At 42.7% G+C, this 17275-nt stretch overlaps 1 protein-coding gene across 2 annotated transcripts in view; it reads right to left on the minus strand.

Moving 5' to 3' along the window:
* The window catches only part of LOC105487819 (recombination signal binding protein for immunoglobulin kappa J region), a 269442-nt gene extending 252415 nt beyond the window's left edge, over positions 1-17027 (minus strand). Inside the window, exon 1 of one of the 2 annotated variants that reach the window (XM_011751436.3) lies at positions 16871-17027. The gene's annotated coding sequence lies outside the window, so the exon portion shown is untranslated. The remainder of the gene's footprint in view (positions 1-16870) is intronic. The other variant, XM_011751430.2, reaches the window with a different exon arrangement.
* Positions 17028-17275: the final 248 nt, after the last annotated feature.

The raw sequence follows: 17275 nt of genomic DNA on the forward strand, positions 1-17275 counted from the left end.
GGATTATAGGCATGAGCCACTGCATCCGGCCCAATATAACTATCTTCAAAAAAAGTTCTTCATTTATAGACATTTATTTATAGATGTCTGAGCCAGTCCCCACATCCCAGACTTGGCCTCCCACTCCAATCTGTTATGAGGATTGACAAAGATCATCTCCTTTGACCAAAACTTGACTCAGCCTCGCCTGAGTCCTCTGCTTGACTGGTCCTGAGGTCTTGACCTTGGGTCATTCTTTCTGTCCTTGTAGAATCCAGTTTGAGCAAGAATCCTACTAAGTCAGTTTAGGAAAGTCTCCCACCCTTCATATCTGACTACCCTCCCTGATAGCTTATCACCCTGGCTTGCCTTCAGCAAAAGTCCTATCAAGACAGGAACTCTCCATCCTTCATGTTTCATTTTAGTACTTTTTCACCCACTGCCCCCATCCTGCTCCTTGGCTGTCAATCCCTGCTTGCTGTTACAGTCAGAGCTGAGTCCAGTCTCTCTTCTTGCAGCAAGAACCCATTGCAGTGATCCCTGTACCTATGGCCACAGGCCCCTTGAATAGTACACAGTATTGTCTTTCACAAGTGTTTGGATACATTTTTTCTTTTCTTTTTTTTTTTTTTTTAGATGAAGTCTCACTTTGTCACCCAGGCTAGAGTGCTGTGGAGCCATCTCGGCTCACTGCAATCTCTGCCTCCAAAGTTCAATCAATTCTCCTGCCTCAGCCTCCTGAGTAGCTGGGACTGCAGGCACCCGTTACCACGCCTGGCTAATTTGTTTTATTTTGTTTTTTTGAGAGGGAGTCTTGCTCTGTCACCCAGGCTGAAGTGCAGTGGTGCAATCTCAGCTCACTGCAACCTCCGCCTCCCGGGTTCAAGTGATTCTCCTGCCTCAGCCTCCCAAGTAGCTTGGACTACAGGTGCGTGCCACCACGCTCGGTTAATTTTTTGTGTTTTCAGTAGAAACAGGATTTCACCATGTTGGCCAGGCTGGTCTCAAACTCCTGACCTTCAAGTAATCTGCTCGCCTCAGCCTCCCAAAGTGCTGGGATTACAGGCATGAGCAACTGTGCCCGGCTACATTTTTTTTCTTTTTTTTTAACAGGGCAGACCATCTGGGCTATTATCAGTCCTGGTAAGAAGGCTGCTGGGATCAGCCAGATCCTAGCCCACCACTAACCAGACTTAAATCTGTTAGAAAAATTTCTCAACACCTCAGTTTTACTGCGAAAGATTAAATTGTTTTCTAGCTGTCTGCGTTGGAAGCATCAAAAGAACTGAAGTGAAAAACAAACTGGCTTTAGGGGAGCTGTGGAAGTGGCAGGCCCTACGAATGGCGTTGGAGAGCCCTGTCTGCGAGTAATGGGGCAGATGGTTATTAACAAGAACGGACAGTTATTAACAAGAACGTGTGCTCTGACTCTTCCCTGTTATCTGCCTTGTGAAAAGGAATTGAGTATGGTCATGCGCTGCATCACAAAGTTTCTGTGTATGATGGGCCACATTTATGAGGGTGGTCCCATCAAATTATAATGGGGCTGAAAACTTCCTATTGCCTAGTGACATTGCAGCACAATGCGTTACTCACCAATCGATGATTGGTGATGCTGGTGGACACAAACTTCCTGCTCTGCCAGTCCTATAAAGATCTACATATACAACATACAGTTATGTACAGTACGTAATACTTGATAATAATAAATTGATTGTGTTACTGGTCTCTGTATTCGCTATACCATACTTTTTATTGTTATGAGTGTATTCCTTCTACTTGCGTGAAAAGTTAACTGTAAAGCAGCCTCAGGCAGGTCCTTCAGGAGGTACCTAGGAGAAGGTATTGTTATCATAGGAGATGACAGTTCCATGCATGTTATTGCCCCTAAAACTTTCCAGTGGGAACAGATGTGGAGGGAGAAGACAGTGATACTGATGATCCTGACCCCTGTGGAGGCCTATGCTAATGTGTGTGTGCCTTAGTTTTTAACCAAGAAGTTTAAAAAGTAGGCCAACTGGTGACTCACACCAGTAATCCCAGTACTTTGGGAGGCTGAGGCAGGAGGATCATTTGAGCTCAGGAGTTCAAAGACCAGTCTGGGTAACGTAATGAGACTCCCATCCCATCTCTACAAAAAAAAAAAAAATTAAAAAATTAGCCGGATGTGGTGGGGCATGCCTGTAGTCCCAGCTACTCGGGAGGCTGGGACAGGAAGGTTGCTTGAACCCAGGAGGTTGAGGCAGCAGTGAGCCGTGATGGGGCCACTGCACTCCTGCCTGGGTGACAGAGCAAGACTCTGTCTCAGGAAAAAAAAAAAAAAAAAAAAAAAAGTTAAAAAGTAAAAAAAAATTTTAAAGTTTTAAAAAGCTTTTAGAATAAGGATATAAGGAAAATATTTGTGTACAGCTATACAATATGTGTGTTAAGCTAAATGTTATTACAAAAGAGTCAAAAAGTTTTAAAAGATCAAAAAGTTTAACATGTAAAAAAGTTACAGTAAGCTGAAGTTAATTGATTATTGAAGAAAACAATTTTAAGTAAATGTAGCGTAGCCTAAGTTACAGTGTTTACAAAGTCTGCAGTAGTATACAGTAACGTCCTGGGCCTTCACATTCACTCACCACTCACTCACTCACTGACTCACCCAGAGCAACTTCCAGTCCTGTGAGCTCCATTCATGGTAAGTGCCCTATGCAAGTATACCATCTTTTATCTTTTAGACCGTATTTTCACTGTAGTTTTTCTATGTTTAGATACACAAATGCTTCCCATTATGTTCCAATTGCCTACAGTATCCAGTAGAGTCACCTGCTATACTGGTTTGTAGCCCAGGAACTGGTTTGTAGCCTAAGACTGAGTCATGTAACCTAGGCGGGTGGTAGGTTGTACCATCTGGGTTTGTGTAAGTACACTCCGCAGCGTTCATACAAGAATGAAATTGCCTCGTGATGCATTTCTTAGACCATATCCACATGGTTAAGGGACACATGACTAATAGAAAGTTGAGAGACTGATGGGAAGGGAGAGAGGATATTCTTTGCAGCCTGAGGATATATGGAGCGGGAGGAAGGCTATCACATTAGATAGGAGAGAATTTAGGAGTCATGCGTTGCTGGAGTGTTCTGAACGGGGTCTTCTTCAATTTTGTTTTGAAAGATGCAAATCAGAGATTAAAATATTTTTTAAAAATTTCCTTAGGTTGTTTAGACTGTGCTTTGGAGGTGAATTTGTGCTGATACTTGGTGGGTCACACAGACTTACAGTGAGAAAGAACTTCAGGAAAATCAGAAGAGCAATAATTAAAAATGCATTGTATTAGCCTGTTCTCAATGCTGCTAATAAAGACATACCTGAGACTGGGTAATTTATAAATAAATTTATAAAGGTAATTTATAAAGAAAAGAGGTTTAATGGACTCAGTTCCATGTGGCTGGGGAGGCCTCACAATCATGGCAGAAGACGAAGGAATAGCAAGGGGATGTCTTACATGGTGGCAGGCAAAAGAACGTGTGCAGAGGAACTGCCCTTTATAAAACCATCAGATCTCGTAGGACTTATTCACTATCATGAGAACAGCATGGAAAGACCCTCCTCCATGATTCAATTACTTTGCATTCCTTCAATTCCCCTGTATTGTTACGTTAGAGTGTATTCCTTCTACTTATGTGAAAAGTTAACTGTAACCCAGTTACACACCCATGTAAATCCTTGGTCTACATTGCCCTTCATAATGGCCTTGTAGCATTTTCTAGTTATTACTGCTATTTGTGAACACATCTATTCTCCTTAACTATTCATAGTATAAACAATTTGAGGGTAGGGCATACTATGTTTTATTTTATTTTATTTTTATTTTATTTATTTATTTATTTATTTTGAGACAGAGTCTTGCTCTGTCGCCCAGGCAGGAGTGCAGTGGCGCGATCTCAGCTCACTGCAAGCTCTGCCTCCCGGGTTCACTCCATTCTCCTGCCTCAGCCTCCCAAGTAGCTGGGACTATAGGTGCTCACCACCATGCCCAGCTAACTTTTTATATTTTTAGTAGAGACATGGTTTCACCGTGTTAGCCAGGATGGTCTCAATCTCCTGACCTCGTGATCTGCCTGCCTCGGCCTCCCAAAGTGCTGAGATTACAGGCATGAGCCACCGCCCCCAGCCTATATTTTATTTTTTAACCCTTAGGGCCACAATGCTATAGTTTGAATGTTTGTGTCCCCCCCAAATCCATGCATTGAAATCCTAATCCCCAAGGTATTGGGAGATGAGGCCTTTGGGAGGTGATTAGGTCACAAGGGTGAAACCCTCAGGAATGGGATTAGTGCCCTTATAAAAGAGGCCCCAGAGAGACTTCGCACTCCTTCCACCTTGTGAGGACACAGATAGAAGACGCCATCTATGAACCAGGAAGTGAGCCCTCATCAGACACTGAATCTGCTGACATCTTGATCTTAGACTTTCCGACCTCCAGAACTATAAGAAATAGATTTTGGTTGTTTAGAAACACTCAGTTTATGGTATTTTGTTATAACAGCCCCAACAGACTAAGAGAAGCCCTCAGGGTCTCCTGCTTTCTTTCTTTTCTTTTCTTTTTTTTTTAAAAAAAACCTTTATTTTAGGTTCAAGGGTACATGCATCGGTTTGTTTTATAGGTAAACTCACGTCACAGGGGTTTGTTATACCAATTATTTCATCTGCCAGGTACTAAGCCTAGTACCCAATAGTTACTTTCCCTGATCCTCTCCCTCCTCCCACCCTCCACCCTCAAAAAGACCCCAGTGTCTGTTGTTCCCTTCCTTGTGTCCATGAGTTCTCATCATTTAGCTCCCACCTATAAGTCATGCAGTATTTGGTTTTTTGTTCCTGTGCTAGTTTGCTAAGAAAAATTGCCTCCAGTTCCATCCACTTTCCCACAAAAGACAGGATCTCATTCTTTTTATGACTGCATCGTATTTCATGGTGTTTATGTACCACGTTTGCTTTACCCAATCTGTAATTGATGGACATTTAGGTTGATTCCATGTCTTTCCTATTGTGAATAGTGCTACAATAAACATTTGTGTGCATGTGTGTTTATGATATAATGATTTATTAATATATTTCTTTGGGTATATACCCAGCAATGGTATTGCTGGGTCGAATGGTAGTTCTATCTTTAGCCCTTTGAGAAATCGCCACACTGCTTTCCACAACAGCTGAACTAATTTACACTCCCACCGACAGTGTGTAACCGTTTCCTTTCCTCCACAACGTTGCCAGCATCTGTTGTTTTTTGACTTTTTAGTAATAGCCATCCTGACTGGCATGAGATGGTAACTCATTGTGGTTTTGATTTGCATTTCTCTGATCAGTAAAACTGAGCATTTTTTCATATGTTCGTTGTCCTACTTTCTAAGATCACGCTCATTACGTTACGTAAGTACTTGCGTGAATGGACTCATTTGTGACAGTTCACTTATTCATATTACTCTAGGAATGCATGGGGGATTCTGGGGCCCACCAGAGCCCTGGACCTCTTCTGTTCCTTGCAGTGTCCTTGCAGTGGCTCTGACAGCTGGGACCACAGTGGGGCTCCATCCGCATTAGTAACTCTGGGGAATCTGACATGGTTCTTTCTGGAGGAGCTTTCAAAAAAAATACACAGTAATCACCTCACTTCCCACCAAAATGCAGCCAGTTCTCAAGCAGAAGATGACAGCTCTTGGATAACACCATGAAACCTTTCAAAACATCTAACACTGGAGGAGAGAGTAAAGGAAAAAGGAGTCTGTCATCAGCTACCGGTGGTTGTACTTGCTTTTTTGTTACTCTTCACTATCTTCCAATCACTGGGAGTGTCTGCTAGGCACCACAGGGTGCACGCTGCATGGGTCCGTGGTGGGCGTTGGCACGTCAATTAGCAGCCGGGTTTCAGGGATGGATGGAAAGCTCCCCTGCTGCTCCACCCTGCAGGCCGCACGTGAGGCCCAACCGCAAGACAGGAACCTTGGCTTCCAAAACCCGATCCTCCAAAATGTGGGCTTATATAACTTATTTGTTTATTTTTAAGCCAGCTCTGTCCAAGTGGAGAACATTTAAGACTCCCTTTTAGAAAAAATTTGGAACCCAACATTGTTATTAACTAAATCAGCAAGCAACGGTTTTGTAAAAATTCCAAACGGCACAGTTCTGTGGACTTTGAGCATCCTGTTCTCGGTGGAATTACATCGCATGGTGGGTTCTTGAATTTGTTCCTGGGACTTCACTCTCACTCCCCTCCTCTGCCCCAGGCACTCTGGCCTGAGTTTAAGGGGGTCTGGGACTTCTTTTTCTTTTTGATATAGGGTCTTGCTCTGTCACCCAGGCTGAAGTGCATTGGTGTGATCTCAGCCCACTGCAACCTCTGCCTCCTGGGCTCAAGCAGTCCTCCCACCTCAGCCTCCCAAGAAACTGGGACTACAGGCGTGCACCACCACACCTGGCTAATTAAAACTTTTTTTTGTACAGACAGGGACTCGCTACTGGTTTCAGGCGATTCACCTTGGCCTCCCAAAGTGCTGGGATTACAGGTGTGAGCCACCATGCCTGGCCTGGGCCTGGGACTTCTGTGGCACTGGAGCCCCCTCCATTTGATAAGGGGCCATGGAGTCCCTGTTCTAGAACTGAGTCCAGTGGTTCTCCGGCTAGTTTGGTTGCTGGGGCCTCTGGAAGACACGCTGCTCTTCAGAGCATGGTAAAACAGCAAACATAAGATATATCTTTGGGTCAGATCAGATGCCACTTTATATTAGATTCTAGACATGGGAGGACCATGTGCCAATGGTCTGATAAAAATGTCTTCAGAGATGTTCACTGCTATATTATTTCTACCTGGAAAAACACTGAAAACAATCTAAATGTTCAGCAAGAGTAGCTAATAAATTGTGGCCATTTTCAATCTATCCACCGAAGTCATAAAGATTCTTTGCAGTCTTTAATGATGTGAGGGAAGTGTTTATGATTCGTTAGGTTAAAAAAAAGGAGAACACAAAATCACATATGACGTATGAGGGTGTTTATTACATGTACGGAGACTCTTAGAAAATATACCACAATTTTAGGAGAAGTTATATCCCTGCATGATGGCATTATGGGTTGTTTTTACTGCTTTCTTTTTACTTTTCAGCATTTTCAACTTTTCTAAAATAAGTATGTATTACCCTGATCATCAGAAAACAAAATGATTAGAAGGTAGCTGACTTTCTTAGTGGTGATGGATTTGGGTTCACATTTTTTATCTTTCTTTCTTTCTTTCTTTTTCTCTCTCTCTCTTTCTTTTTTTATTGAGACAGGGTCTCACCTTTGTCGCACAGGCTGGACGGCAGTGGAGCAATCTTGGCTCACTGCAACCTCCACCTCAGCCTCCCAAATAGCTGGGACTACAGGTGCACACCACTAGGCCTGGCTTTTTTTTTTTTTTTTTTGGCATTTTTAGTAGAGGTGGGGTTTCACCATGTTGCTCAGACTTGTCTTGAACTCCTGACCTCAAGTGATCTGCCCTCCTTGGCCTCCCAGTGTGCTGGGATTATAGGCATGAGCCACTGCACCCAGCCCACATTTTCTTTAGATGCCATTTTCCTTGGTCCTCACTGCTCTTCACCCTTTCATGGCTCCTCCAGTGAGGAGCTGGAGGGAAAGGCTTGAATTTAAGATAAGGAGGATGCTTTCCCATGCACAGAGTCACGGTAATTCTCCCTGGGACCTGGAGGCTTATGAGTATCTAGGAGCGGCACACACTGGATCCAGATTCCTGTGTGTAAACTCAGAGTCACACATCTAAGAAGGAAAGAAACCAGGCTCATGGCAACTTTACATTTACGGAATCATCCCATCTTCAGACCAGAAAGGGTTCTAGCAGGACACCCCTTCCCTCACCCTATGACCGCAGCTTCTGCACTCCTAAAATAATGTTGACTGAAGTGCAAATAGACATCTCTTCAAGGTCTGGCAAAGCAGCCTGGTTCAAGCAAGGCAACTGGGCTGCACACGCTGAGCTCTGAAGGTGGTCCAGCCAAGACAGGCCTGGCTTACGCCTTGGGCCAGCCCATTCCTTCAGTCCTTGTGGGTTTCCTCCATGTGTTAAATGAATGTAATGTGACTCGAAGCTTCTCTTGGAGCTATGTCCCATGACCTCATCTACCACTGCCTATACACGTGGGGAAGTGCCTGCCTCCAAGCACTGAAACATAGTGTTGAACGGGGATGTTAGCTGGGCATGAGAAACAAGGCTTTTCTTAAGAGTGTTTATAGGAGGGGAGCAGTCTTAGTTAGCAAGAACGGTGATAATTCTATTCAATTACATCCAGCAACTGTTTACTGAGTGATTAGCTACATTCTGAGCAAGGCATTCAGGAATTCCCCCAAATTCCTTGGAGCATGCTTCAGTTTCCCCCATTAGCATCCCATCAGCTTCCTTACTTTAAGGCTTGGATTCTTGTGTGGTGTTGTGAAACCAGCACTGGTTTTAAACTCAGTGGGTCTGGTTGAAAATCTTATCTCTGCTCTACCACTCAGAAGCAAGTTGCGTGGTCTCCCTAAGTCTCATCTTCCCTGCTTTTGAAATAGGAATAATAGGGCCAAGTTCAGGGGATTATTCCTGAGGACAGTCGCTGGATTGAGCAAAGTACAGATACCCAGTTAAACCGAAACGTTAGATAAACAAACTTTTCTTTTCTTTTTCTTTTTTTTTCTGTTTAAGTATGTCCCATGTAGTGTTAAGGACATTCCTATACTAAAAAATTATTTGTTGTTTATCTAACGTTCCAGTTTAACTGGGTGTCCTGCATTTTATCTGACAACCCTATTTTTGAGGCTAAAATGAAGAGATTTACCCTAAAGCCCTGCCCAGGGGCTCAATGATTTCACTTTTTTCTGCACCTTTCTCAGGGTGGATCCCACAAGGTGCTTAACACCTTGCACCTTGCACCTTGCATTTCAGAGGGAATGAAGACTGTGAGCGGGTGGGTGGAGGGAAGGTCAGGATGCTCAGTTAGGGAGTGCATTTACCCAAGAACCATAAGAGAGCACAAAACACAGCGCTGGCACGCTGCTAAACCTCTGCCTCATGGACACCTTCAAAGACCGTAGAGAATAGTGTCCTTTGGTGTTGTGTGCTTGAACATGCTGTTTACTGCACGTGGATCTGTCAGTGGGAGTGACACAACAGGGCCAGAAGGAGCCCTAATGGGGACACCAACCCCAGGGAAACCCCATCTAGGCATGATCATTCCACTGGCTTCAGAGGTCACTGTGGTGCACATTTGACACAGGGACTTTCCTGGAGGTGATTTTTACACAAAAGGGGTAAAGGTAACTGGGTGCCCCAGAAACCTCCCTACAGTTTGCAGGAAACCTGGGGTGTGATGCTGGTCTGTGCTTCCTGCTCCTTTCTTTGTTTTTCTGCTTCCTCTTTGTGGCTTCTCCCTGCTGCCTCCCCCAGACTCAAATCCCCCTCAGCTTAAGCCCCCCCAGCTTGTAGGGTGGAGGTGGGCAGGTGGCAGGTCTGCTCCCCCAGCTTGTAGGGTGGAGGTGGGCAGGTGGCAGGTCTGCTCTCCCAAGTCACGCGCATCACAAGCTGCCCAGGAGCCCTCAGAACCTCAGGGTATGATCTCCCCCTTCTGAGCTTCTGAATTCCAGGCGGGGAGCTCAGCTGTTGTCGGCTTCAGGAAATTTTTCCACTGGGACTGAAAACTGGGGCCAAGAAAGCGTGACTCTGTAGAAGACATTCTCTTCTGCTATTCAAATGTACTTTCCCTTTAGTTCAGGCATTAGAAAATGGTGCCTTTACTCAGAGTCAGAGAGGAAAGTTTTGGATTTCATTACAATGAGAAAACACATGAAGAGGGGCCATCACAGGCTGCATTTCCAAATCTCTGCCATGTCTTTTTCTCATACCCCTTTCCCTTCTCTTATTTACTAGTTTTCTTTAAGTGAATTCATTTTCTATAATTTTTTAAGAAAAATTTATTTTAAGCGGCAATAGTTATGAAATCTACGGTTTGATGTGATCATATATATGTCGACATATATGTGTATATATACACATTTCTCCCCCAATATATGAAAATTAATATATGCTCTGCAAATTTAAAAACGCTCATCTGGGCCGGGTACAGTGACTCACGTCTGTAATCCTAGCACTCTGGGAGGCCAAGGTGGGCGGATCACCTGAAGTCAGGAGTTTGAGACCAGCCTTGCCAACATGGTGAAACCCAATCTCTACTAAAAATACAAAAATTAGCCAGGTGTAATGGTTTGCGCCTGTAGTCTCAGCTACTCAGGAGGCTGAAGCAGGAGAATCACTTGAACCTGGGAGGAGAAGTTGTCGTGAGGTGAGATCGCACCACTGCGCTCCAGCGTGGGCGACAGAGCGAGACTCCATCTCAAATAAATAAATAAGTAAAGATAAAAATGCTCATCTGTGTATCACTTAAAACTATCTCTCCGAAACACAGCTCTATTGCATAAAGTTATTTGAAGCTGGGGATTCCTGCCTTATCATTCAGTTAACAGTAGCCAGAGCTGAGTGAGAAATTTACTGTGTCAGTCACAAGAGGAAGTACTCCCCGAAGCTCTAGAAATAAGGTATTTGCATTGGCCCCATTTTAGAGATAAGGAAGCAGACTTAGGTAAAGGTCATCTCACTAGTAAGTGAAAGTCAGATTCAAACCCGAGCTGTCTGAGTTCAGAGTCCACGCAATCATCACTCTCTCTCACTTCTTGGGAAAAAACACAGGTGTTGATACCACGGCTTGCCAAGGAAAAAGCAAGCAACGGTGCTGTTGAAGAATGAATTCATTCAGTACTAAATGGTAAATGCGTCCTTCCTGTAACTTCTAATGCAATGCTTGCAGCTACCAGCTTGCAGAGGAGTTGGATTCCAAAAGCTCATTTAAAAGCAATTTCCCAGTCTCCTTCCTCAGTGCTTCCCTATGGTACTTTGTACACACCTCTCCTATTGCGCTTATCACGTTGTCTCTTAGTTACTCACACATCTCCCTTCTTCACAGGGCTCCAGCTGCCCAAGGGCAGGGACCTTGCTTTATTTATTTTAATGTCCTCAGCACCTAGTCCAGTGCCCAGCCCATGGAGATACAGAGTATACACATGTTGTATTAAATTACAAGTCATTTGTTTGGAACTCAGCACGCATTTCCCCAAAGAAATGCATTACAAATGGGAGTGGAAGTGTTATGTTTCCAGCCAGCCCACAAAAGTTTATTTAACCCATCTTGTAGCCTACCAAGTTATCTGGAGTCGTGGGTGGGACGAAAGATAGAAATCTTCCCCATCTCCTGCGTGTAAGGTTAGACGTAAATGAAATTTCACATAGGTCAGTGTTTGTTTTCAACTTCCTCCAAATTGCCCTTTTTTTCCTGTATCTCCCACCTATGGGCATTTCTGTCTCCAAGCTTCCTACTCAAAACCTGCCGCAGGCCGGGTGCTCATGCCTGTAATCCCAGTACTTTGGGAGGCTGAGGGGGGCAGATCACTTGAGGTCAGGAGTTTGAGACCAGCCTGGCCAACATGATGAAACCCCATCCCCACTAAAAATACAAAAATTAGCTGGGCATGGTGGCACATGCCTATAGTCCCAGCCACTTGGGAGGCTGAGGCAGGAGAATTGCTTGAACCTGTGAGATGGAGGTTGCAGTGAGCCGAGATCGTACCACTGCACTCCAGCCTGGGCAACAGAGGAAGACTCTGTCAAAAAAAGAAAGAGAGAGAGAGAGAGAGAGAGAGAGAGAGAAAGAAAGAAAGAAAGAAAGAAAGAAAGAAAGAAAGAAAGAAAGAAAGAAAGAAAGAAAGAAAGAAAGAAAAGAAAGAAAGGAGGAAGGAAGGAAGGAAGGAAAGAGAAAGAAAGAAAGAAGAAAGAAAGAAGGAAGGAAGGAAGGAAGGAAGAAGGAAAGAGAAGAAAGAAAGAAAAGAAAAAAAAGAAAAGAAAAGAAAAGAAAGAAAGAAAGAAAGAAAGAAAGAAAGAAAGAAAGAAAGAAAGAAAAAATCTCAACAAACCCTACTGTAGTCCCTTACCCCAATTCTTTCTCCAAATAACCTACTTGTCCTGCTCACTCATCAAAATCCCTATTTTCTGAGTGTGGCTGAGCTTAGTTGATTTTCAGTAGGAAAACAATGTGACAGTTAATTCTTGCTAACCTGTGAATGACTGTCCCTAATATCCCTTCACTTGCCCCCACCTCCAAAGCCAGGCATATGACTATGTGTAGCACAGTGGTTAGGATTGTGGGATTGAAAGACAGACCTGGATTTGAATCCCAGTTCTACATATTAAGTCATGTAGTCTAGGCAGAGTAATGGGATTTCTCTCCCTCGGTTTTCTCATCTGTAAAATGGGAATCATTGTAATTATCTAAAGAGCTCGTGCTTTTATAACACTTCTCAGAGTTATACTATCTATAAGGCACAGTTCTAAGGACTTTAAATGTATTAGTTCAGTTTGTCTTCACAGCAACCCCATGAGGTAGATATTAATTATTATAAAGGAGAGTGACATTCCAAAAGAGATTTCTAATGGTAAGTTAAAATTAATTATGATTTATTCCCTGCTTTCCTTATTCCAAAAAGGCTTTTGAGGAAAGAACGTTACATTGCTAAAATTTCTGGCAGTGTGGACAGGAAAGGACAGTCGCTCCCAGGAGGAGACTTTGCAGGACAAAGACAGAGTGGATTGCTGCTAGATCACCCGTGGCAGAAAATTTATCCTGAGAGTCTATTCCCTTACGCTGTTCCTGTTTCCACAGCTTTTCCCCTTCCTCTGCCTCTGAATGTGTGGAATCTGCAAGTGGTCCAATTTTTTTTTTCTATCCCTTTCTTTCTTTTTTAATTTTTTTCACACTGCCCACGGCAGCTGCAGAGTGGTGGGGGCCAGGCGGATGGCGGCAGCTGTTTGTATGTATGGGACCTCTGTAGTCTTTCTCTGTGAGTCAGGGGCTGTCTGTATATATCACGAGCTACCACCTGGCAAGACATTTAGTTCCATCCATGTTGTTGAAATGTTTCCTGGATGATATCATCAATGCACAAGGATGGAAGGAGCTTTATGATGTGGATTTCCAGCCTTCGCTGCCCCCCGGCCTTACACTGAAACAGTCTGTGGCAATTTTAACCTCCAGCTTAGCAGGCAGCCTTGGATTTTCCTCTCCAGTATTTTCCACTTACCAGATCCAGAGACCTAAAGCCCGTGTGCATACATCAGAACAGACCTAACAGTGTAGTCGTGCAAAACCCCCGAGCCTGCCGATGACAGGGGCAGGTGGCAGGTCCACTCCACAGCCCCCTTTGGCTGTGGCGGCCTTGTGATGAAGTCACTGCACTTCTCTGGGCCTCGGTTTCCTCTTCTGTCACACAGCGGCTGGCTGCACTATCTCTACTCCCTCTGAGCTTTAGGAATCTTGGATGCTCTAATAGAGGACCCGGACAGATGACAGTTGATCTTGATGTCACCCATGAGTAGAAGGTCCTTTGTGACTATTGTAAGCCTGTTCAAATGTATCCTCTTCCTTAACATTGAGAATTATTGCCTTATGCTAACTATACATTTTTTGTTTTAATTTGAAATTTGTCTCACTCTGTCACCCAGGCTGGAGTGCACAATCACAGCTCGCTGCAACCCCTAACTCTTGGGGCTCAGAAGATCCCCCTGTCTCAGCCTCTCAAGTAGCTGGAACTATAGGAACATGCTACCATGCTCAACTAATTTGAGACTTTTTTCTTGTGCAGGACTTCTGAACATATAGATAAAATTCTACCCCATATTCCCATTACAGTCATACCTTGTATACTGTACAGTGACATGTCTGCGTTTTAACCTAGGCGATTAGTTTTCAAGGACTTAGTGGCAGTGATATTCTATTTTATATGACATTTGTATTTAAGAAATATTTCATGTGACCCCCAAAACAAAAAAGGGGAGGGAAATTATACTCATTTTTACAAGTGATGAGATTAAGGATGAATGAGTCTAAATATCTTCAATAATATCTCATTACTAAATGGAAGAGGCACAGCTCAAACGCAGGTCCTTTGACTGTAAGTCTATTGCTCAAGCCACAAGATCACATATTAATACAAACCACCACCACCACCCAAAACAACAGCCACCCCTAGTTGAGTTTCTGCTACATGACATCTTACTAGGTGCTTTGCATACAATGTCTCTAATCCTTGAAGCAACTGTGCAAAGGAGGCATTATCATCCTCAGTTTAGAGATGGAAAAATTGAAGTTCAGAAAGATTAAGCATTAAGATTTGCCTGACGGCTGATGTGTACTGAAGGCAAAATTCAAACCCAAGCCTGTTCTTTTGATAGTGCTGCCTCTTGCTTAAATATGCATCACCTAAAACGAGAGCCAATAAAATTTAATCTTATTTCTTAAGCTCGCAAAAATGATCATTTCATGAAAATACAGTTAACAAAAATTACTGGTTGGTTGAATCACATTCAGTCAACTTACATCTCACTTAACTGCCCTTAAATTTTCCTGTTTGTATCATTCTGCTTCTCATATTTTCTTTTCTAGATTTTCCTTTTTTTTTTTTTTTTTTTTTAAGACAGGGCCTTACTCTGTAGCCCAGGCTGGAGTGCAGTGGCACTGCAAGGCTCACTGCAGCCTTGACCTCCCTGGCTCAAGTGATCCTTCCACCCCAGCCTCCCAAGTAGCTGGGACTTCAGGCATGCACCACTATACCCAGCTCATTTTTGTATTTTTTGTAGAGACAGAGTTTTGCCATGTTGCACAGGCGGATCTCAAATTCCTAGGCTCAAGCGATCCACCTGCCTCAGTCTCCCAAAGCCCTGGGATTATAGGCAGGAGTCACTATGACTGGCCTATTTTCCATTCTTTCAAATAAATATATATTTTTTTCTGGGCCCCATTAAAATATCTTTACTTCATTATTAAGTGATGGGAATTTAAAGTGAGCATGGTGGTCTTAGAACTTGAACGATGTCCAATAGAAGAAAAGGATTCTAGCTTACCACCCCCTTCCCTCATTCAGATTATATATCCTGGGATCATTTTACATTTATTCATAATCCGTTTTTCTGGCCATCTTACCTAGGTAACCCTTGCCTATTTTGTATCTGCATAATTTGTCCATGAAAATTCTATAACTAACATCTATAACTTCATCTATGAAATGAGGACAGTGATTCCTGTCCTGTCCATATCTCATAGTTCTGGCGACATTCAATCAAACAGTATATAGGAAAGGCACTTTGAAAGGTATAAAGAACCATCAACATAAATAATCATAGCATATTTTGCTTTAGAAAAAGCTAAACTGCAGAAATAGAGCAAAATAATCAGGATTGTTTAGTAAGGCTGAAATTGTATGTCCAAATTTATGTACTATTTATCATATACAACAGGTAATGACATAAAGTAATTTAATTAGTCATTAAATTATTTTAAAAGAGAATTTTTTGCATGACAAAGAGCAGTGCCTTTTTCATACCATAGACAAACATAAGGACTAGTTCAATACAGTATAATTCTATGGGGTAAACACTATACTAGTTGAATACAGTATAATACTACACTATATGTATTTAACTAGTCCTTTGTTTGTCTATGGTATGAAAAGGGCATTGGTCTAAGTTATGCATAAAAACTAGTTACATACTTTCTGAGGTTCCCCAGGCTTCCCTGGTTTTCTGACTTCTAGACTTCTCATGGTCTACAAAACCCCACACCTCTGGAATTGCTGTGAATTCTGCATTAGGCTTCTGATACAGAACTAGCAGAAGGTCTCCCCATTTTCCAGTAGAAAAACACATTTTTAACTCTTTTTGTGCAGTACCATAACAACAATGAACTTTTGGAATCCATTGGCTGAGAAAATAATGACAAAAGAACATTAAAGTTTTCAGGAAAACTTTCAAATGGACTTACATTTAATTGTTCACAACTGTATCCAAGTACTTTTGGAAAATACACAGACAAGTGTAAAACATTATTCTACCAGGCATGTTGCAGACATGCTGTAGGTATTCATCAAGTGAGTGCATGAATAAGCAGAGAATAAATATTGGCAGACAGTGCTTGGGGTATATGGGGACTTGTGACCCTTCTCTCATAACACCATTCCCTGGCCCCTGCTCTGAGAGCCAGAGCTCAGAGCTCAGAAACCACTTGTATTGTTTCTTAAATACCCAATATACAGCAGGCACTCAATAATAGTGTGCAGAACATATGTATGTATAAGTGAATAAACGCATGCATGAACATTTCTCTTGTCTTTCAGCCAAATTACAACTTTGAAGACAACTGGTATGTTGTGGGCCTTTCTCTGTCCCTGAAAAACCCAGCGGTGAGTTTCGAGAAAACATCCTGCTTTCAGATAAACAACCAACGTGATCGGTATCACCTACCAGCAGAAGCATTTTCGGAGGCGCTTATTTAAAAGAAAACATCTAAAAATTTAAACACCTAGAGGGACTATAATGTTTTTGATTCTAGAAAATTCTTTTTGTTTCTCTGCAAGGGCACATAAAAGAAAGTATGGAGTTAGAAAACTATGAGGAGACATGAAAGGTCCTAAGAAGGAAACAGTGTCCAGACCAGCTAGTCTGGAGACCCAGGGAAGAGCATCTTGTCCAAGAACTGCACAGCTTATCTTTCTCAGCCTAGGCCAGATCTTCCACTGAGTGATCTAAGGCCTTATCAGAAAGAAGGCTGTGTAACCAGAACACTACCATGCAGAGATTTCAATGGCAAAGGAGGTGGTTAACTTGTTACCCCTTGAGGTGGCAGTAGCAAAAAGCAATTTACTTATTCATAAGTCATGAACTAAAGCATGTTAAGTATTTTTATGGGCAACATAACATAAATAACTCATTAGAGAATTCACTTACCTCAACGATGCTGGATAGAGTAGTCCAATCATCTCAAAGAGAAACTCAATACAGGTTGTTCTTGGAGGCTCAGTCATGAAATGCCGTAGAAAGAGCCCCTTCCACCCAATCTGGTGGTCACTTTGCCTGGCAACAAAGGAAGTGAAAATGTCAAAATGAAGAGGAAGAGATTCAACATTCTCTCTCTCTAAGGGAAAAAATGCAGACACAACTCTTTTTTTTTTTTGGTGGGGTGGAGGATTTGGACGTGCTTTGATTACAAAGGGTATCTGTAGAGACCAACATAAATTAATATTTATTGCTTCTTGTTTTTCCTCAGCTTATCCCGAAATCGGAGGCCTGCTTTTTACTAACAGCAGCCTGCAAAACAAATCACCAAGGGAAAAAGGGAAATAAATGATGTTA

This window comes from Macaca nemestrina, chromosome 3 (genome assembly GCF_043159975.1).
Source record: "Macaca nemestrina isolate mMacNem1 chromosome 3, mMacNem.hap1, whole genome shotgun sequence".
NCBI lineage: Eukaryota > Metazoa > Chordata > Mammalia > Primates > Cercopithecidae > Macaca > Macaca nemestrina.